Source organism: Etheostoma spectabile, chromosome 19 (assembly GCF_008692095.1).
Source record: "Etheostoma spectabile isolate EspeVRDwgs_2016 chromosome 19, UIUC_Espe_1.0, whole genome shotgun sequence".
NCBI classification, from domain to species: Eukaryota; Metazoa; Chordata; class Actinopteri; order Perciformes; family Percidae; genus Etheostoma; species Etheostoma spectabile.
The window spans coordinates 7,151,381-7,174,757 of record NC_045751.1 but is presented as its reverse complement, the minus strand read 5'-3'; the positions used below and the strand labels follow the sequence as shown (position 1 = coordinate 7,174,757).

The following is a 23,377-nucleotide window of genomic DNA, read 5'->3' as shown; positions in this document are numbered from 1 at the left end:
TCTCCACCAGCCTGCTGTGGTCATATCCCATCTCTGTCGGACAGAATAATTTCACCTCATTACCTCTGCCATGTATAAATAGAAGTCTTTCCACCCACCAGCTCTTTAACGACATGTGCTCTTTAAACACCTACAATTAACCCCTTGTGACTAGGGCCTTGTGTCTACCCCCATGTAGGCTGGTACTCTCCAAGCTGAGCGTAGTCCCAGTGGATTACACCCCCCACTCAAGCTGAACCCATACACCCCATTCAGGCTCAGTGCAGTCCACTACACCTCCACCTCAGCTCACCATCATTAAACAGCCATATATCTTGTGTTGTGTTTTCCTTCCAGCTGGATTTATTGGGTGACTGATAGAGTTTACAATGTGTCTTGAGCAGCACGAAACACGTCATGACAATCCGTACACGCATCGTGCTTACCGTTTTTTTCTCCCCCGAAACATGCCACACGTATGTTGGCCCACCCTGACACCCACCACACATGCACATACTCACACAAAAAGATGTTACATGTCAAGTGTATGATATTCTAGTCTGCTGTAGCGTGTCATAAGGCAGTTCTGTCTGAAACGAGAGGGAAAAAAGAACCTCAAAGTTTGTGATACGGCTCCCTGGAGCCCACTTGGTAGAAGTTATTTGTGGCAGGTATCCAGCTGATGGACTGTAACATGCTTGACATTATGGCTCTTCAGATAGAAAGATATAGTTTTTCCAAACCCACAGGCGCACCCCACATCTCAATCCCTCCATCATGAAGATTTGCATGAGGGGTCTCTGCTGGTACACATGAGGTAAGCGCTACCATACACAATGGCTCCATTGGAGTGTGAATTATGGTTTATTTCCCCTTACAGGTCCCTTTGCAGTGAAGCAAAGTGAGTGACATCGAGAGTGTCGATCACCTCAAATCTTCCTATTCTTCAACTCTTACTTAACTCTTTAACTTACTTTAAAACTACAGATTTTAACAAATTAGTTAGTTAGTTAGTTGTATGTGCCGACTTATTCCAAAAACGTATTCTAATCAAACATATGAACATACTCTGAAAATGCATGATGATGCACATATGTGAATATACAGTATATCCTTAACACCCAGACCCATCCGCACTGCAGTATGGCTGAGTTATATGTAGCTCTTAGTAACAGACTGGGGATTCGCTCGCTTCCTCCCTATGGCAAATATTTCAGTCAGGCACTGCCTCAGAAAAGGTGAAGCTCACAATGGATTTCTCAGATATTCAGCACGAAAACCGCAGCTTTCCTCACCTAAAGCACCACCTATAATCACTGTGTCAGACTCTGGCTCTGCAGTGACCTCAGACAAGTTGTTCTTGGAAAGGTACCACACCAGTGGCGGGAGTCGCCCGTGCTAAAACTGACAGTGTAAAGGACTTTGCTAGAGACTGATGTAAAAAAAAGAACACCATAGCTATCAATTTTAACCAGTTATAATGACCTTTTTGGTCACTTACGTGTGCCCCATTTGTCATGTCTGTCACGTTAGCGAATGACTAGATAACTGTATGTAAGATGTGATGAAGACCTGTAAGTGAATGGTGGGTTAAAACCTGGTGACACTAACTGTTGTTCTCTGGAATGTTTCTACTTTTTTACTTTACACATCATCATTTTATAACAGTGAGCTATTTTTCTAAAATTCATTCATGCCACGTTACAATGGCTAGTGTTGTATGTTTACGATTGTTTAAACTTGCGCTTTTAGGGTAGGCATGATGGAGAGATGGTGCTATATTTTATGTTACTGTAAGACTACATATACATGAAGGTCATAGTTATGAGCTTTCAGACATATTTTGTATTGCTAGAGTTCCACTATTTTAATTATTGAAGAGTAAATAATTAGATTTATAAGCATGCATCTGATTATTGTTAATTTGATGTGTGAAACACCCACATGGTGCCATTGATTTAAAATGATATAACATATTAAATATTTCACAGATCACATACAGTAGTTTTTTTCCAAAAGCTATGCATTAAACATTTGTAGTGGCTACATTTGCTTTAAAGCCAAATTATTAATTCTTATATGAAAGCTGGTCTCAGTCAGAAATTTTGTTTAAATACTGTTCTTAGGTAGTTTCTTCTAATACACTAATTTTAATGCAGGACTCTGATGATGTGGCATGAGAGAAGTGGTCCAACCTCCTTATGATATAATAATTTCTACAAACGATCCAGTTTATTATGACAAGCCTGCTCAGGGGGTAGGAAGACCTTAACAGGAAATGTTGACGCAAGGCATGTGCTGAATATTTACATCGCAATTACTATTGCATGCAACATGTGACGCAATCACGGAAATCACTTTGGCCTGTGTTAATCGGAGAGTTACTGCTGTCCAGATTGGTGGCTGGTTAGACATAATTTGGCCACGACAGTCTGATCAATGTCAGCCCGCTGCATTCTAATCACAGCCAGAAATACACTCTCACACTGTACAGTCGTATGTGCCGAATTTTGAAGCTATTTTTTTGAATTTTTGGTGAGATTTATTTCTGCGACTGATAAATACCAGGTTTTACGATTTAAAACTGATAAGGGTTAGAAAAATACTGATCTACTGTACATGAAACCTGATGTGACCACCACAATTCTCATATATATTGAATTCCATATATTAGATTAGTGTTAACAACATCATATACTATGCATACTGTAAGTTGTTGAAGAAAAATCCTTTACCAGTATTTAACTTAAAGTGTTAGCCCCGTGAATATGAATAAAAGTTCATTTTTTAATATTGCATAAGGTAATAAGTTGGCTACCGTTTCTTAAAACCATCTCTTTCTTAAGTTTCCACAGTCTTGCATCCTGCCAGTCCTTCACTGCCTCTCAGTATTTCTTGTCAGACCATGACAATTTTAGCTGCAAAAGATGTTGTTGATTTAAAACATTTAAAGGAAGCACATAACCTTTGCAGCATTTGGCCTTGCCTTGAATAAATAAAAGGATATGGTTTCTGCAGCAGTGACATTCTCACATTATATATACTGTAAATGTGTCATCATGCCTGTGCCCCAGAATGATAGTTTACCTGAACTGATGGAAATTAATGGTGATGTGTCACTGTATCCAAGGGCCTTTTGGTTTATATATTTTGACTTCTGATTATGTCCTGCATAATCACAACCTTTTTCTGATTCCCTCCCTACCCGTAGCACGCGTTCATGTTGACTTTGTGGTTTTCCTAAATTGGACTCTGGCTCCAGTTGGCTAAGTTTCCATAGCAACCTTTAGCCTTATCTGCTACTGGTGAGGAGAAACAATGTGGTCTTTCACTTTCTCCACTCTCTCTTTATTTTTCCAAAACTTTAAGAAAAAAGGCTATTGATGTGACCCTGAGCTATATTTAAAATGCGCAAACAATATTTAATATTTTTGAAATACCGGACATCTCAAATATGGTGTAAATATGGAAGGTGGTGTTTAAAATTTGTATTATATTTACAGTGTATACCCTATATTATATCGTTGAACTGAAGTTTGTACCATAAACTCATAAAGTTCATTCATTAATGCCTTTCTCAGCCAGTGGTTGTAAAAAATTAACATTTCATCAAGCCTGTGTACTTTATTATTAACAGATAATCTGCAATGTCCAGGTAAAATGCCATGAAGCCATTCTTTAAAGCAAAATTTGATATAAAGTTCATTGAAAATCTACCACTTTGACCCAAGTGAAATGGCACACTGAGTTGTAAAGGTATTGTTTAAGACTCTTAACAGGTATTTGCGTATCCCTGATGACACTAAGTACTACTACTAGTAGTATTTACTAAATAAATGTAAAATTGTGAAACTTTAAAACGTAGGACAAGTTGTCATTAAACTTAATTATTGAAAGATAACAATAAAAAAGTTCTTAATCACTACTCACATTGTGGTTGCGACCAAATTTGACAAGAGACTAAAATTTTTGAAGCTAGAGTATGATGTTAATGATATACGGCTTTGCCAAGACTTGGTACGACATTACAGGGGAGAACATTCAGGGTAAACTGCCCTTTGACTTTATGAAGTCTATAGCTCACGTCCCCTTGGGAGTCATGCTAATACATTTGGTTAAACAGGTAACACACATGTCTATGTACACATATTTGTTACAACATGTGGTTTTTTTACTAATTTAAAAAAAAACAGGACAGGTGTAAAAAAAAAAAAAAAAAAAAACGTTTTTTTTTTTTTAACATCCACATTGACACCTACCTCTACCTGCCACATGTAACTGTGGTTCAGCCTTACTGGGTTCTTTAACATGCACTACAATGACAACTCTGAATATTGTTACAGAGGCAGTTAGGTGGAAATCTCAATGGTCAGTCTGTGTCAGCACAGCAGTGTGAAAACAAATTAGGGCTATGATTAATGAACAATTCGAACAACTGCCAGACTGACCACAGTGGTGGGACTCCCAGTAAAGACTACCTCCTGCCCTCAGAGCTGACGTTAACCCCTTCGGCATCAACACAGATGCTCCCTGGACTCTCATCAACCCAGTGCTGACAACTGTACAACTCATTCTACCCTATCAACACATTATAGGCCTCAACTTCCAGGGTGCCTGTCTGCTATAAGGCAATAAAAAGAAGAAGAAAAAGTAGAAAGAGTTATGTTATGAATTGCCTTATAGAAAGTATAAAAGAAAGATTTTTGCATCTTCTTAAAAGGATGTTATTAGTATGACTGGCACCGTCATGATTATTTTTCACTTTGTTGTTAACTGACCTCAACATGGTAACATGCTGACACATAAATAATCAGTGTCCACACATAAACATCCTCCAGCAGGATCCATATGTACCAATGCACAGCATTTATTGATATTATATCTCTGATGGTGATTATCCTTCAGCACTCAAATGCAATGAAATGGAATGTGTGTCAATATCAGCTAAAAGACATCTTTGTCTGCTCTATAGTTTTTTGTCTCTTGGTCGTCTCCGCTGATACTGTTCAATACCAGCAAGCAGTAGGAGAGAACTGGCTGGCAGGGATGGTGTGATCTGCGCTGACAGCCATGTTAGAGTTGATAGACATGAGGTGTCAGCACCAAGAGGGCCCTCAGAGAGGGATGACGGTGGCCTTTACATCGATGTTATTCTGCAAATAACTCACTGGGCAAATATACAAAAACTGCCCATTGCCTAGTAAGCTGGTTGTCCATCAGTGCTCAAAGTCCCTCTGTGCCAGTTTTGATAATTACAGAACTTAAAAGGCCCATTTGATATCAAAGAGACATGTTTTTATCTCATTGTACCTCGTGTGTTTTTGTCCATCTTTTATCACACGGGAGCATCCATCTAGGGACGGGAGATAGTAGTTGAATCCCTAGCTGGTCTGGTGTAAACTGCGGTCACACACCTGTTACACATCAAAACCTTTTTAAATTAAAACCATATGTCGATAATTAATTCATTGATTCAATCATTCAATGACACGGTTAGTACACCGAACACAAAAACCTAAACGAAAAACAAGAAGACTGTACTCTGAAGAAGGCTGTCTGTGCTAAATTTTCCATTATGAAATAGCCAGTAAAATGAAGGCTTTTTAAATAATTTTGAAGAAGAGCGCCTTAGATTTTCCTTTTTTCTACACTTAATTGAATTAATTGAATTCCCAACCTTCAAACATCTGACTCAACTTCCTGAGAACCCTGGACTATTTTGTCTTTCTAACAAGCAGACTGTATTAGAATTTTTTTTTTTTTAATATTTGTCTGTGAGTGTGAAATCCAAATCATGAAACAGTGTGAAGCGTTAGGGGGTGAAGTATATTGCTTACAATACAAGGTAATTACTCACATTCATCACTCTGGTTACAAATGGAAATCTTTTCCCTCCTCAAGGCAAGCTGTAAAATAATATAAACATTTACCCATAACCCAGCTACTTTATTAGTATAAAAAACACAATATTTGCTCAACCTGCAGCTCTTTTCCAAGCATGTATTATGCAGTAATCTCCCTATTTTACAGTAATAGGTTTTAAATGTAATAAAGAAACACCAAGGGCATGTTTTGCTGCATGGGAAAAGTCATAAATCACAGTGTGTCTGCAGAGTGACAAATTATTATTATGTCATCAACACTGCATGCCAAAAGCAGAATCTTAGCGTTGTGCACACTGTTAGTCTTACTGTGAAGGCTAACGCCGACTGCATGCTGGTAAAACTGTATGGTGCAAAAAGAGCCCTACCTAAAACGTAGGTATTGAAAACAGTTCCCATGGTTTTAAGCAGATAATGTACACATTTGTATTTGGTTATATAGAGGATTAGCCATTTTAAGTTTATGGCGTTAAAAAATAACGGTCCAACACAACAGTGTTGGGGACTAAACATGTTCGATTTAAGAAGAAAATTTATAAGGTCCTATATACAGTACAAGACTTGGATGGTAGACAAACATCTGTTCTAGTAATTCTTGATTTATGGGCTGCTTATGATATGGTTGATCACAAGGTTATGATTGACAGATGTTTTGACAGGTTAGAATTCTGTCCTATCTTGCGATTGAAAACACAGTGTTTCTATTATCACACAGTTCTACATTTCTGCTTTGACCGAAAATCTCCAACCTCAACAGAAACGATTGACTTTACCAGTGAAATAAGGATACTTTTTGATTTGATTTTACCTAGGATTCTCTAATAGACTTTTTATCACCTTTGTATAGCTGGTAATAGCATTGTTGTCAAATGTCTCTCTTAAGTTTCTTTATTTTGTATCTGTTGTCAGGCATTGGGATGTATAAATAATGTTATTATGTTTTTTTTTAATATATATATATATATATATATATATATATATATATATATATAACAAGAACATCCAAAATAACTTTTCTGTGGAGCATAAATTGCATAAATATATGAACAGTAATTAATAAACAGAGTACCCTCTGTTATTAATAATCAGTCAAAACCACTAGTAAAAGCAGAAATGCTCCTTATTTCGCCAACAGGCAAGGGAATATTATAATGAGCAATCCCACCCTGGTAGATGGTTACAAATGACGAAGAACCGCTGGAAAGATTTCCACTCAGCACTCTACCTGCATAAGTGTGACTACTGTACTGACCAGAAATTATACAGAGACAAAAGTAAACATCTCTAACCAATGTTTACATTACTGCACACCTCATTTACCATGAAAAAAGTTGATTGAATTCAGCAAAGACACGGTGAGAACAGGAAGTGGCGAAAGGGAAGGAAAGCTAAAACCAAGAGACGCAGGGCCAAGGAGAGATACTAAAGGTCATGTATTCATGCATGAATTAATATTTTAGGATTTATTTAAGAAATTGTCCAGCTGTATTACCTGGTAGTGGACTACATCACTAATACAGATGTGGAATCCGATTCTTTCAGATGCATGCTCAACCACGGCTCCTCTCTGACACAATGTTCAGATATGTTTATTTGGACTCATGCCATAAATCCAAAGCTTTCGGGGAGGTAGAGGTGGGCCTGGTTGTGGTGCAGGAGGCCTGTCCTGCTCCAATGATAATTTGTGGTTTGGTGCATGTTCGGTTGCCTACAAAGAGGCCTCAGACTGCCACTGGCTGCCTGCACCCAAGGCCACGTCCACTACAAATAGGCCAACGACCCTAACTGTGCAGAAGGAAATATTTGTATAATATAAAGTTATTTTCCTGAATTTACCTTCAGAGGTCTTGGGAAACTGTTTTAACTATAAAAGAGTATATATACACACTTCCAAGGAGAGGAAGAATAAGTTCAGTGAGAGTAGGAAGGCATGAAAAAAACTTGCTTAAAAAATAAGATCACGATAGCAATTTCTACATACCGCAGTTTTACAGAATAACAAAATTAAATTAAAGCTTTTACTGGGACTAGTTGGATAATGATTGGCTGTAAATTCATCCTATTCATGAATAATGTTCATGATAACCTCCCAAGCCTCCTTTGATTCATGTACCTCTTAACCTATGATCTCTTCCTGGTCAACACACTCTGGACAAAGTCAATTTCCTACCAACACTCCCTCATCCACTCGCAGTGTTTATAAACCTCACTCTATAGAAAAGGGCCGCAAATATAAAGCTATGCTTGTGTCACCTGGTGAACCTCAGGACCCCGATCGGAACTGTCATGGGTCAGAGGTGACTGTCTGGCCCCTAGCTTATCAAAGCTGTGTTTATTTAAAGTCTATGTGCAGCAATGGACGACAACAAACAGACGGACCACAGGCAATGGAGCAATTTGGAGGCACATCCTTCTTAAGAATACAGATAAGGTGTGCATGTTTCAAAGTATATAGCTGTTGAAATGTCAGCATTGTCACTCTCAATCCTGGTGACGATGGCTTGCTTTGCTCTGGAATACTGTAAGGTGAACACGCCTCTGCACCTTGTGACATACACAGAGAACCTGCAGGGAGGCTGGACTCGGGTGCATGTTTACAGGCTTTTCTTGGATAAACAATCTATCTTGATTGGCACTTACTTACGTACTTAGTACCCCTTCAAAATCTGACTTATATCTGATCCACAGGCATTTAAAACTGGAAAGTTAACAATGTTCAACCCTGCTAATACATGTATGGCCAAAATCTCTGTCAAAAAACTGTCAAGCTGTCCAGAATTGTCCAACTAGATGCCTAACATCATCCTATTGCACAATTTCCTAGATACATTTAACACTCCAGTTGCGCCTTTAATCCCACAGCAAATAATTATGGAAACACTTGTAATACTACAACATTAGCCTGGACATAAATACATCAGACAAATAACTTTAGGCTTTCTGGAGCCTGAAGGCCCTGCTTTTGGCATTTTGCAGTGAGAAACTGAACTAATTACCAAGGTGCTGAAAAAGCAAAAAGAAGTCTGACAGAATTCTCTGGTGACTGTCCAAAGAAAAAACGACAGCATCAGTCATTTGAGCAGGAGCCCCAAAACGACATGTGTTTACATCCAAGTGACAGAGCCCCACAGTGGCCATAGTCATTATGAGAGCATAGGAGGAAGTAAGTTGACGTTGTTCAACGCATTCTCATGAACAGGTTTTTATGATATTCTAGGAAACGTATGCACAAAAAGGTAACTGTGACTGTAACATGACAGGTTTAGGCACCAAAACTACTAGTTAAGATTTGCCAAACCTTTGTGGTTTGGGTTAAACAGTGGTCCCCTTAAGTAATACTTCCGGGACACAAACATCCTTTTCCTGCATGTGAGTCTTGTGTTTCTCCTACCTTCTTCCAGGACATGAAGTTTGCTTGAAAGTTTTGTGTTTTGGGGACCAATCTACCACTCCAACGTACTTCCTAGTCTGATTTTCCTTGGTCTTATATTAGTCATAATTACTACAGCCACTAGCAGTCACTGCCTTATTCACTTACTCGCGGTAATAACTACTTGGAAAATCTAAGAATTACAGTGCATTACTTTTTGTAGCTATACAGTTGCGCTCATAAGTTTACATGCCCATGCTTAAGTTGACTAAAAAAGGAATAAAAAAAAACGTGTTTTGGAAATTTATCTTAATGCCTTAATTAAAAAAATGAGGTAAAATCCAACCTTTAAAGACACCAATTTTCTTTGTGAATGAATAATGTATTGCAAATACATAAATGTTCTTCCTTAAAATACAGGGGGCATAGGTATACATACCACTATTTTAAATGTCCATAGAGGCAGGCAGATTTTATTTTTAAAGGCCAGTTATTTCATGGATTCAGGATACTATGCATTCTGATAAAGTTCCCTTGGCCTTTGGAATTAAAATAGCCCCACATCATCACATACCCTTCACCATACATAGAGATTGGCATGGGATACTTTCCATAAAATCCTCCCTCAATTCAAATCAAACCAGCAATTAGTCTAACTGATATAAAACCATGCCAATTTTTATGTATGGTGAAGGGTGTGTGATGATATGGGGCTATTTTAATTCCAAAGGCCAAGGGAACTTTATCAGGATGCATAGTATCCTGATCCATGAATCTGCCTGCCTCTATGGGAATTTAACATAGTGGTATGTAAACTTATGCCCCCTCTATTTTAAGGAAGAACATTTATTTATTATACATTATTCATTCACCAAGAAAATTGGTGTCTTTAAAGGATGGATTTTACCTCATTTTTTAATTAAGGTATTAAGATAAATTTCCAAAACATGATTTTTTATTTCTTTTTTTTAGTTAACTTAAGCATGGGCATGTAAACTTATGAGGACCACTGTATGTATGAATGGTTCAGGAGAATAGCCTGTGATGTTATAGAGCAACGAGTCACATAGGGAGGACAGGATGAATGGTTGGGTCAAGAAAACATCGAACAGATGGCATGGTTCGTTTTTAGTTTCCCGCATGACCATAACTGTCCTCCAGCTTCAACCAAATGTTTATTATTGTAACCATCACCAAGGTATCCTAACCTTAACTAATATCTTGTTTTAACCCAGCATGATCTTTCCCTACACCTTACCAAGTAGTTTGTGTGCCAAAACCTAACATTAACCATAGCATTGTTACTGAAAGTATTTTATCATTTAATTTGGAGGCAATATTTCACAGCTACAAACTTGCCAGATCATGTTGTAACAATAAAACAGCATGGCTTAGCCATGTGTCAATATTTTACAATCACAAATGATGCATTCTTTTTTGGTTAAATACTACACAAACCAGTCTGTGAAAACATGAGTATCCCTAAATTGACACTATTTTTTATTATCGGTACCACAAATCCCCATTTGCTTTAGTTGTTAAGTTATATCAAGACAAACACCCAATGGTACCAACTGGAGGGAAACTGTTGTTATAAAACATGTTCTGGGTCTCTGTACATTGATATCAAAGATCTATAATGTAATTTTGGTCAAGATCAATTGGGTCTATGACCTCACAGGGAAGTCATAAGATCAAGCTTTGGGGTACGCCACACACATCCCTGGCATTCTGACAAAAGGTGAGGCGTTAATCACGCTTGACCCAACTTTGTTTTCCCACCAGTCTGCACTGTACGTAGCCACACATGGTGTCAGGGATGGCTCCCCTGGTTTATTTACTTTCATCTCTGGATATCTGGGAGCTGTGTGTGGCCTCCATGCTCCTGTGTTGTTAAGGTACTGCCAGAGGAAACGTAACATTTTACAGTACTCTCTACTGCTGACAGATCCAACCAGGGATGTGCACAGACATATGGAGGGGCTATTGCTTGAAATACAGTTTATTAACCAATAGGGACAATAATTTATCATATTATAACAAATGAAGTTAAGTCAACTCATATCAGCTTTCAGCAACGTTACATCCGATTGTTGGTTTTAAATTTACGTAAAAAAAGACTGTCAACAATGTATATTCTAACATGATTCAAGAGCCCAAACCATCCCATTCCTTAGCCTCTCTCATCTCTACAGAGCGCACACTAATGTGATGGAGGACTTTACATAGCTACGTCAGCCTGCTGCTGCTACAGGCTGTCATTAGCTTTGGTTGATAACTCAGCATTATACGTTGATATTAGGCAACGATGCGCGACATGATGAAAATGTTACAAGCTGAAGCTGCACATTATTCAAAGCTCAAGGGGATTTTGTAAAAACTATTCGCAGGGCATTTGTCATTATTTCTATAACTTTAAAAACTCACGTTAAGCCAGACAAGCATTCCCTTCTCTTTGTGCAGTGCTCCGTGTGAGAATAGAAATAATGTCACGTGACTGGGGGCAGAGGTCATCGCTGAGGGCAAAATAAATGAACACTAGATATAAAGATATGGCGATTTAATTTGTTGCCACTGTACTAATGATGGGCTTATTGTATTGATGCAACTAAAACAGGAACTACAAAATAAAGAGAAGAAAGAAAAAGTTTCTATAGCCTACGCTCTTTCTCCAGAGGGGCAGCTGAGCCAATCAGGGCAAACGGGCTGTTGCCTGGGCAATAATGGCCAGTACCCGTGCACGTCCCTGAATCCATGGCTGCTGGAGCTCTGACACAATGAGATAGATGGGTTTCAGACTTCAACTGTGACTGCAGATTAGCGAGCTATCCACAGGTCAGGGCTGTATGTTCACCCATGGAAGTATTCTCTCTTAACCATAATGTTTTACAAATAGCAAAACGTGACTGTCAACTTAAAATTCACAACTGATATTTTATTATTATTTTAGATAAGCATATTATATTCCATATATAGGCCTACATGTCAAAAGTGCACTGTGTGAAACTTTAGCCTTTACCAGAAGTTTAACATTCCTTTTAATAATGAACAGATTCATGTGGAGCTCTGGTGCCCCAACACTATATGAGGGGTGTAAGAAAGTCACCTCCTTTGTGCGTCACTTAGGCCTACTGCCAGCAGTATCAGGTCACCCATCCACTGTTGGATTGATTTTAGATGATCTCTCCTTCCCGGCCTGCAGTGATTGTTTGGCAATGGAGGCAGGTTTTTAGTATGCAGCGGCAGGACCTGACTCTGTCTCATTATGAAGGGCAGGGGGGAAAGAAGGAGGGGAGGTAAGAGCAAGGGTGGGTAACTGGAAATAAGTTCCCCTTTGTGTACACACAAGGAGGTAAAAGGCAGACTGTATGTGGTGGCTAAGGGATCACTCGAGTGGCTCCACGGGTCCGGTCGCGTGGCCCTGAGGCTTTCCTTTGGTTAGCATGCTCAGGCAGCCCTCCCTGTTCACAGCATCAGAAATGTGCCACACTGTATGGCCACCCATTGCTCTGCCTCTCATTGACACACATACAACTGCTATGGAGAGTAGATAGAGAAATACCAGCTATTGTTAAATAATACCTAAATATAATTATGAAAGTGAGCATGTTTACCTTATTTGCACATTTTACTTTTAATTTTACATTTAACATTTTGCTACCTACAGTTACTGGGGTTAATCAGGTAATGGGAAGGTTATGGCAAGACCATGTCATCATGATTTATATGTTTTACATGCACAATGGTAATGCAGTAAGGTGAAATGTTTCTTATATATGGATATCTCTTATGACATAAAATGAATTGCTTGCTTTATTTGTGTTTATATCTTTTTAGATTGAACAGCAACAGATTCCAACGAGCTATGGTAGAACTCTGATCCTGGCTGAGATGAAACATTGATCAACTCATATGTAGAACATGAATAAGGGATACTAAAACATATTTAGCAAAAAAGCTATGAGGGACTTACTTCTGGCTATATAGAAGCAGCATGAGTGATCTTAATATTTAGTTCATCATTCTTTTCTTTATGATGTCGAAGAACCTCACAGGAGACAAGATGTGGAAATGTCTTGCAGAGCATTTGTCAATCACTGTTTTGCAGTTACAAGGCAGTTGTGTTTTACAACCTCAGCAGCTAAATATAATATGAGTTGGTAGTGAATCTGTTTCCTCACCCTGTTTTTCTCTCAATTCTACAACTGGAGAAACCCAATGTACTGTAAGTGTTTTGACGGACTGTGTTTTACGTTCACCTCTAACTGTCTCAGACATTCACCTCTTCCTATTCAGGAGGGCATGCATGGGCACATGTGGTCTAAATTAAGATGTTATATGATGCAAAAACATGTGGCACAGAGAATCAATGAGGTATGAAGCTTTGCCATGTCTACTTTCGGATCCCATTATTCAATCCAGGAAACTGGCCAAAATACAGCTTTTTTGTGTCCTTCTCAGCACAGAGAACTTCGTTTGACTGTAGGTGCTTAATGAGTTGTTAGATGCATATAATAACTGCAACTTGTGATCAAGGGTGACTGTTGTCCTTTAAAGAAGTTTACATCAGTGTCTGGCAAACAGAGCCAGAGAACTTCCGCATTGTCATTAATTGTGTGAGAACTTGAAGATGCAAAATTTCATGCAACAACATGGTCTTACCCCAAAGCAGCGGTCTGAGTCAATGGAGTGGTGATAACATACCTCACCTTTGTCTATGAGCTTCAGTATATGACGCCCAGCATGATAGTGGTGCTCCATACAGACCTGCCACCCTCAGCCTGCCTTTCAGCACCTTCTGGCCCACAGAAGGGCCTCTTTGTTCAGCCTTGTGCTTGTGACGTTCACTCAAGACCATGCTTCCATTAGCAACAGCCTGCCAAATAACCAGGGATTGTGATGGAGCCTAATACCCACTGCATATGTAGTATTTACTTAAGGAGGAATAGAAAAGTGTCCCTCCCATAGCGTCCAGACACAAGACTACTATTATAACTCTTCTCAGTCACAGTCGCTGGCTTTTACCGGGCTGATTGACTGATTGATTTCAAGGTTGCCCGCTTTACAGCAAAGTTGAGTACTTTTTGAATTATTGAAGAATTTTAGTTGAGCCAGCAGACTTTGCAATACACATTCAAGAATTTCATATTTTATTGGAGCAACCCAAAAGGTGTTTTATTGCACATGAAACACAATCCTATACAAACATAATGAAAAGTAAACTTAAATTTCCCTAAACTTAAGAAGTGACACCCTGGTTTGATTTTAGCTGCGGTATTTTTCCACGGGGCAGGCCTGATATTCCATGGCCATGTTCAAAAATAAAGTATGCCAGTCTTTCGCTTATTTTACTTGGATACGGTGACAGAGATTCTCTTATCACAGCTTTCCTTTTACTCACATTGTCCTCTTATAGACTCCTACAGTATGTGAATTGAATCCAGGCTCTTAATTCAAACATGTCTTTGAGACAGACTCACCTGCTGGGCCAAGTCTGCATTTATAAAAAATAAAACAATATTCAAACATCTATTTTAAAATAAACAGATCACTTTTGTCCACATTGCTGGCAAATGCTCTTCAACGCTGTCTCTATTTAAGGAAATTCAATACATATGTCTCTTTATATTTTCATGGATTATAATGATAGCCATGCAACATCAAATCATCATGTCATAAGAGCTATGAACTCACTGGTTTCTATTTAGAATAAAAAAAAATCCTATGCCTCTGCCCTCATGGTGTAGGTTTTTAGCTATAGGATGCAGTAAGCTTAACACACTTCCAATAAAGGCTGAAGATAGCAGTTGACTTTTGAGATTTTTATTGGAAAGAATTGTGAAAATAAGAATTAAATCCATATTGGACAAGCAAATTCATCGATAGTGATTACAAATCAGAAGAAGATTAGATACTATCAACAATAACAGAATTAATTAATAGAGTAACAGAGAATATCTCTTATCTCTTTACTCTATATTTTGTATTCATAATAGTATAGATCAGTCTTGTATATATTACATGAAAGAAATACTTGAGTCAAAAAAAGAAGAAGACTTTAAAGTTAAAGTCACCTTTTAGAATATCACTTAAGTCAAAGTCTTAAAGAATCTGATATTTCCTTTACTCAAGTATAAAAAGTAATTTTCTGATATTAAATGAAAGTAATAGAAGTAAAAGTAAATGGGAAAAAAAGTTCATTAACTTTATTGTGGCTTCCTTATAGTAAATTTAATATTCAGTGTTTCCACACCTTCTCACACATCAAATACAAGCTTTGATAAAAAACAATACCTACTGATAATGGTGGAGGAATACAAATCTGACAAAATTGCAAAATGTAACATTGTCAGTTAAGCATAACAAAAGGTAAAGGTCCCATGGCATGAAAATTTCACTTTATGAGTTTTTTTAACATTAATATGAGTTCCCCCAGCCTGCCTATGGTCCCCCAATGGCTAGAAATGGTGATAGGTGTAAACCGAGCCCTGGGTATCCTGCTCTGCCTTTGAAAAAATGAAAGCTCAGATTGGCCGATCTGGAATCTTGCCCCTTATGATGTCATAAAGGGGAAAGGTCACCTCATCTTTCACTCCTTTCCCCGCCCAGAGAATTTGGCCCACCCAGAGAGAGACATCATGGCTTTCAAACGGGCAAAGTGGCAGTTTGTCAAAGCCACACCCCCACCGTCCACCTTGCCCCCTCTCTCTGTTCCTCAAAAGCTACAGACTCAGAAATGGCCCATACTAAGGAAAGCTCATTGTGGGACTGGCTCTAGTGGCTGTAAGTCTGTTTCATTGTAAATGTTGACCTTCAATGTCTGATGATGCCAACTGTGTTTCTGACGGACATTTGCACATGTCAGGTGCTTTGTAGCCACAAATACTTGTCTTTTGATCTTTTGATTATCTGATCAGGTAATCCATGTACAGCATGCAATCCGTTAGTCCTTTTCATGATTTAAACTGTCCTGGTAAACACATACTAAAAAGGTGTATATTTGCACATATCAAGTGACAGAACCACCAAATGCTGTACCTGTCTACTAAATTGATGGCAACCAGCATGTGTGATAGAGCCACCCACTCATTTAGACATACTCTTTCCTGTTCAGAAACGCAGTATAAATTTAGGCATAGTTCAGTGAAATGTAAATGGTGGTAAAACATAAACTGCCTTATTCAAACCAAGGCAGGGCAGTCACCACAGAGAATACTTTGGTTCATTTTTAAGACCTTTTAAATTGTAATTTTTTTTTTTTTAAAGTGTGTGTTTGTTTATTGGTGGTAACTGGCTTAGTAAGCAACTGTCAGATGTTGAAATTAAGCCTTGTTTTACATGTTTTTTTTAAAAGTCTGACCACTTTGGTGAGTCCAACATACTTGGTTATAAATCTTGCAGGTACTGGAGAGAGATGCCATGCATGCATTAACTTTTCAGGCCCACCACATACCTTTCCACAGGCCTACACCAAAAAAACAAGGAGTGTGGTCAGTTTTTCCAGTCCGGCCTAATTAAAGGGGAGGAATATGAAACATGTGTCCTGTGCTTACAAAGGGCTGTGGCAACCAAATGCATCACCAAGATCAACACTTATTCCAACAACCAACAGCCATGTCATTGTTTACAGAGAAGCATATATTATAATGAAGAAAGGTAAGACTAGAAATACAAAATAGAAATTACGGTGGTGGGGGACATACAATTGATGTTTTTTTTTATTATTATTATTATTATGTATGAACACTGTTGATATTTTATTTCTAAAATATAGGTTACACTTTAATATTGATCTCAGAGTCATCACACCAGTCTAGTCTCTACCATTATGCTCTTTTATTAGCAAACATTAAGAACATTACAGTATGTTCAGCTGTCCTGTCAAATAAAGACCAAAAATAAAAATAAATAAATACTTTTTGGTTATTTAAAATAATCCTTCATGAGTGAGTTAAACTTGTTAATGTGTGTTCATTTTCAAACACCTTAATTTGAAAACACCTTCAAACACTATATGAAACGATAATTTGTATGCCATTTTCAAAAAGAATTCTGTAGTTTTGTGTGTACACACAGTAATATAATATAATTGTATTGCAATAAGCAAAAAGGAAGGCTGTATGTAGTGTCATTTGTGGCGTTTTCTTTGACCTGCAGTAATGGTGTGTATAATATGATTATTTACACAATAATTGCTAAATGTGAATACCTTGGGTAAACTAGTCAAGACGTATCAAAAACATCGGGTGGTCGCAGTAAATCCCTGCCTCTCCATGAGAAATTGGGAACAGAGGTGTCCAGTGAGAGTTTCAGTTCCTTCTGCCAGCAAACCCATCAGGACCTGGAAACCACACAGCTGACTAAAAAATAAGCACACCTTTCCTCACTTTGAAAAATAAGCAACGACTGAACAGTATCGTAAAAATGTTTGGCAAAATTGCAGGGATTAATTGTGAAGAGTTATCACTTTTGTACAGGGTCTGAGCCATGAGAGAGGCCAAAGCTATCCATCGATGAAGCATAGGGGAGACACAAGAAAATTGTAGGAGGAAAGAAGAAACAAGCAAATTTGTTTTGGGGGATGAGTCGTTCCTTCCTATGGTGTGTCACATGAATTTGTCATCTGTATGGGCTGAGTTGGCGACTGCTTTCAGTTGCAGGGCTTCCAGGAAGGCTGCTCTCGTGTATCCTCGCCTATAGCTCCTCGGTGATCCCTTTTCGTCTTGCTCCTTGGTCTATCGGGGTAGAAATAAGGGCTTTGAGACGGCCTTCACAAGGGAGGGACAGAACAACTTCTGGTTCAGCCGAGGACCGGGGAGCTATCAAATAAGAGACATGAGATGCAGCCATTGTGTGTAAGGCCAATAGATTGAAGAGCTCAATTATTCCTGTTACCATTGGTCTTATTAACACCTTGGAATATGGAATATGAATGTATCTTGTGTTGCGTAAGAACTGCTGTCTTTTATTTTCTGCTGGCTGTAGAAAGAATTGCCCCATTTGGGTATAAAAACGTTTAACTGACACGACTTGACTGTGACACACATCTGCACCAGAGGCTCTCTCCTCAGTGTAAAGTATAAATTCTAGTGCAATTAGGGCATAAGAGAAATGGCATTGTTTTAGAAGAACAACTTGAAATAATTTCAGGAGAATTGGAAGAGATTTTCTGTTTCCATAATTGAAATGGCTTGGCACTGAATACTGATTATGTGGAAACATTAATGCTCTTTTGAAGGCTTAGTCATATTGGGAGTGCCAGTTCCGTGTTTCCCCCTTGGAAAAAGGGTCAGATCATATTTGAAACCTGCTGTGAAGTGAGCAGTATCCCATACTCATGATGAATGAGGCTCCTAGCAAGATGATGGCAAGGAGGACAGCTCCAATGTTATCGCACAGCGCCTTGAAGCACTACACTTCTGAGGGCCCGCTCACCTGGGAGGGCCCAGCACATAAGGACCTTCATCAATCACAACTAGGCCTGTTTCCACATGCAGTAGCATGGACAGGCCTGACACAGCAGTAAACAGAGGACTGCTCCCAAAATATAACTGGCAACCTCATGTTCAGAACAGGGTCATCAGATGGAAAAAAGTTCTGTAAGCAAGAAACAAAAAAAATTGCATAGGCGTTGTTAATAATAATAATAATAATAATAATTATAATATTAATAATAAAGTTGCAAATGGAAAAAAGCAAGGGCGTTTGTATGAACAATGAAGAACAGTTACTGTCAATGCTAAATAAACACTTCCTAGTTTTGATAATATGGAGAATAATAGGAAACTCTATTTAAAAAAGACTTCTAAGAATTCAAATTGGAGAAATGTGGATTTTATACAAGGCACACCTTTAAACCTTTACAAACTTACTTGTCTGCACCATAATTAGTCTATGGGGACTCGCAATGCCTTTTCATAGAGTCATATTATCCCCTGCTGTTGCCGGACGTTTTCAAAGCTCGAGCAATCAATGCAGAGTTAATGAACCCAGTCCTGGGGCTCCTGTAGCTAACTGGAGGCACACGTTTAGAGGCCCCTATACCTGAAAGATCCATTTAAGGGTGAGATATTCCAAGCGGAAAAGCCTATTGGTAGCCAGGCCACAGTTTATAGGGGTCAGAACAATTGGGAGAAAAGCACACCCAATCTTTCAGGGGTCCACATGCGCAGTAACACTGTCAACACACAAAGGAGAGCAGGACCCCTGAGGGCTGGTCATGGGGCAGAGCCTATGCCAGAGCCTCTCACCTTCTCTCATAAATCCTTACAATCTGAACTCCCACTGAATGTTGTGGGAAGGTCAGGTGTTTGGTGCTCTCTCTGGAGAGGCCAGAGTTGTCCTATGCACACCTAGTAAGACCCTTCAAACTCTTGACCTCTTCAACTGCATGCTACTGGTTTCATTTGATACTTGCAATGGAGATTGCTGCTGAAGGGCTGTTTCAGTAAATACACTGAAGTTGAATACATGACCGAACTACCAAATACAGAATGCCCATGGAAGAAAATATGCACTGATAGTCATTTATTTCATTTTTCCTTCATTTAAGACAATTATGAATCAATTCATATTTACTATTACAACGAATTATGTTAAAAACTGACTGGACAGCTATTGTTAAACAGATTTGTTTTGTTTGTTTGTCTGTTTGTTTTTATGCCTGCTTTGGATTTATTTCAATTTGATTGAATGCAAAATTGATGTAATTTAACTTAATAAAACAATTTGGATGGCCCCAAAAAAACAATGAACTGCCTTTTCTAAATAACAGCTTAAATGACCAAAGCTGCGCAATGAGGCTTCCTGCACACTGTGGTACATTGTGGTAGCCTACACTGCTATGTCTGTGAGCAAGGTGTACTGTGGTATCTGGCCTCTGTTTTTTATAAGAGGTTGAGCATGCCTGTCTGCTGGTCTGGCTCTGAGGCTGTAGGAGAATAGGAAGGTAAGCATGCAGCTATTTGGGTAAGCAGCTATTTGGCTTGGCCCAGACAGAATACGTGTACTGGACTACAACTCGCTGGATAGGTGGATGTGGGCACTGGAAGTTGGCATGGTGCATACATTATGACAAGCGCACACGCAAATGTCCACACACAGGCTACACCACACACAGACAGACAGACACACCCTCTGGTGGATCCATTCCCAGAATATTTTGGAACTAAACCAGCTGCATGTACTGTATAGAGTGTATGCAGGTTGGCTGGTTGGTTTGGCATTGCCAATAGACTGGAAACATGTCATGTGACTTCTGGAAAAAAGGGGTTCCCACCAGCCTTATGTCTACATGCCAAACTGAGACATGGACGATAGAATGTGGCACAGGCTGCGCCTGTTAAGCTCCAAAACAAGGTAATTCAAGATACCTGCTGACAGTAAGTGGTGGGCCTATGTTAATTTATAATTCTAGCAAACAAGTTTTTCTTACTTCTTTATTAACCTTTGTGTTACCTCTAGACAATGACTGTTCAATTATCATATTATATAAACTGTTAGCCCTCCAGCTTGCGTGAATTAAAATTGGTCAGACTATGGAGAAACATGGTGCTAACTGGCCAACAGCACTTAGGAAACCCAGCAAGGTGGCAGTTCACCTGAGCCGATAAACAGGTCCACAGAAACACAAGTCTTTAGAGGGATTTAAAACAGCAGACTTGGAGGGGCCTACACTGACACTGACAGCTTTATAGAAGCATGACACTGGCAGGACTGAAGCAGTAAAAACACTAAGACAACATACACCTTTGGAAATAATGATTCCACCAGCAAGTACGGTAAGTTTGTTGTGTGTGTGTGTGTGTGTGTGTGTGTGTGTGTGTGTGTGTGTGTGTGTGTGTGTGTGTGTGTGTGTGTGTGTATATAGTGTATGCATAGTGTACTGTGTGAGAGACATTATTTGGCATATATACACACAAATCTCCATGTCCACATGCTTGTGTTCATGCAAATGTAAACCACTTGGCGTGGAGAAAGCAACTCCTCTGTTCACGCAAGTTCAAGTGAGCAAATAATTATAGGAGGTGGCCTTCTCTGGAGTCTGTTTATAACTCTAGTAGTGTAAGGCAGAATGTCAGTCACAAAAAAATGTCATGCTTGCTTCATATATACAATGCCACCTTGCCTTTCTGAAGTGAGCTAAGAGCAGGGCAAACCTATAAGTGACTTGCATGCTTCTACAGAAGAACACACACCCACACAGAGAGCCATAGCTGAACAAGACCAACTATCTACATCTAAACCAGTCAACACAAACAAGAGGCATGTACACATGAAAATAAAAACATTGGGGTAAAAAAAAGGCTCATGTCAGAGTCACCGGCATATTTGGGCTGACACCTTCTCGTTGACACACTGCTGTTCGCAGGCCAGAGCGGCAGTGTTGTACGGTACCACATCCACAGTGGACAAAGACAGCCTTCATGTGGTGTTCACTCAGCCCTCGAGACTACTTCTGGTTTTGTGTGTCTGGAAATGAGAATGTGAGGTGGCAGTGAGACCACATTGACCCAAAATCAAGCATAGAAGTTATTTACACACTTGACATTTACTGGAGTTTATGTTGTCTTTCTTTCCCACTGCTGGTCCAGCATACATATACATTTCCTATCTTTTCAATTTGGGATGGGATAATTGCAAAGGAGGAAAGGTACAGTGTTTGATTTCCCTCAGTGGGACATGGTTTCAGTTTTCACTAAATTCTATAATGACAAAGACAAGGCCATCACCAAGGTAACTCTCAATTTCACTGCATTTTCTGATACAGAAAACCTCTCTCCGTCTCGAACACCACTGAGGAGAAAATATTAGTTCCTTAATAAAATATAATTTTGTCTGGAGGCTGAGCCTGGAGGCCCTACAACAACAGATGTTGTCTTGTCATGTTAGCAATACGACGCATAAGGCCCGGGATCTATTTCATTCTGTTTTCATAATGAGAGGATTTCTCCCTCTCTGTCTGCTGTCTCTCACTTCAGTTTATCTTGAAAATGGAGCCGCATTCCACACACACTGTCACCATAATTTGCCAGTCTGATTTGAGGCCTGTTCTTGAGATGACAATATTAATTAAGGGTTAATTAAAGTTATGCAAACAAAAGCTCATATTCATATTTTCTCTGCAAAGGTAACCGTATTAAATCAGATGAAGGCAAGGGGTGGCCCCGTAGGCAGACAGGAGCCGTAAGCTGTACGTAATTAAATAACATGACACTTCTCGGCCTGCTAGCTCACTATAGGAAACCCTCCACAACATGAGCCACATTCCAACGCATGCGTTTATGTGTCTTGGACTCAGTCAGCCCTCATTGTTAAAGCGTGACCAGGCCACCAAAGTAGGGGAGGAATAATACAAATGTCAAAACATATGACGTGACTGACAGGGGGGAATCTCCCGCATACAGTAAAGGATGCAAATTAATTAATATTAAAGAAAACTGTATCACCTCATTTTCTGACTCTCAAGTATTGGTGGAAGTATGCAAGATTGCTGTAGCCACAGAGTAGACTCAATCTATTTTGTTACTGGACTCGGATGAGAGAGAATCAATGCCTTTTCATTTCTGAGACTGGGCACCTTGGAGTAAACATGGCATCATGTATTTTTTCAAAGTGGGCAACAAGTCAACATTCAAAGGCTAAAACCAAATCTAATAAAGTCTTGTTAATGTTTGTGAAGAATGACACAAAGGGCAGAGCTGTGGTAAAAAACAGATAAAGGCAAACGGTTTGAAGATTCTCTGTCAAAGTGTTTTTTAACCCTTAAGACACTGAATTGCATTGACTTGACCATAGGGGCTGTCTTTTGCAGCTATTGTTGCAGGTCTGTCTTTGAAAGAGTAGTTTGAGACCCGTCAAAGCTCTTCCGCTTTTCTTTGATGTAAGTCCAGCTGAGACGTTTATCTTTCTCTCTCCGGAAGTGATGGGGGGGGGGAGACCTGCTGGCCTGACTGCAGCAGAGACAGGCTCCTTGGTGTTGAATTGTCGTCTGAGCAAGTGCAGGGCTCAACTCTGGAAACACCAAGTGTACTAAATAAAGACAAGTTACAGGCCTCTGGCTGTCCACCCACGCACCTCAGTACAGGATGCACCAGGGACAGGCATAGGAACAATTTAGAGTGATAGTCATATCAGTATAAACAGC

The 23,377-nt window shown here is 39.2% G+C and overlaps 1 long non-coding RNA gene across 1 annotated transcript; it reads left to right on the top strand.

Moving 5' to 3' along the window:
• Positions 1-4,321: 4,321 nt before the first annotated feature.
• LOC116669430 (uncharacterized) lies at positions 4,322-18,084 on the top strand. Its single transcript, XR_004326779.1, has 3 exons — positions 4,322-4,332; positions 11,307-11,310; positions 17,892-18,084. It is a non-coding gene; the product is annotated as an uncharacterized LOC116669430 (long non-coding RNA).
• Positions 18,085-23,377: the final 5,293 nt, after the last annotated feature.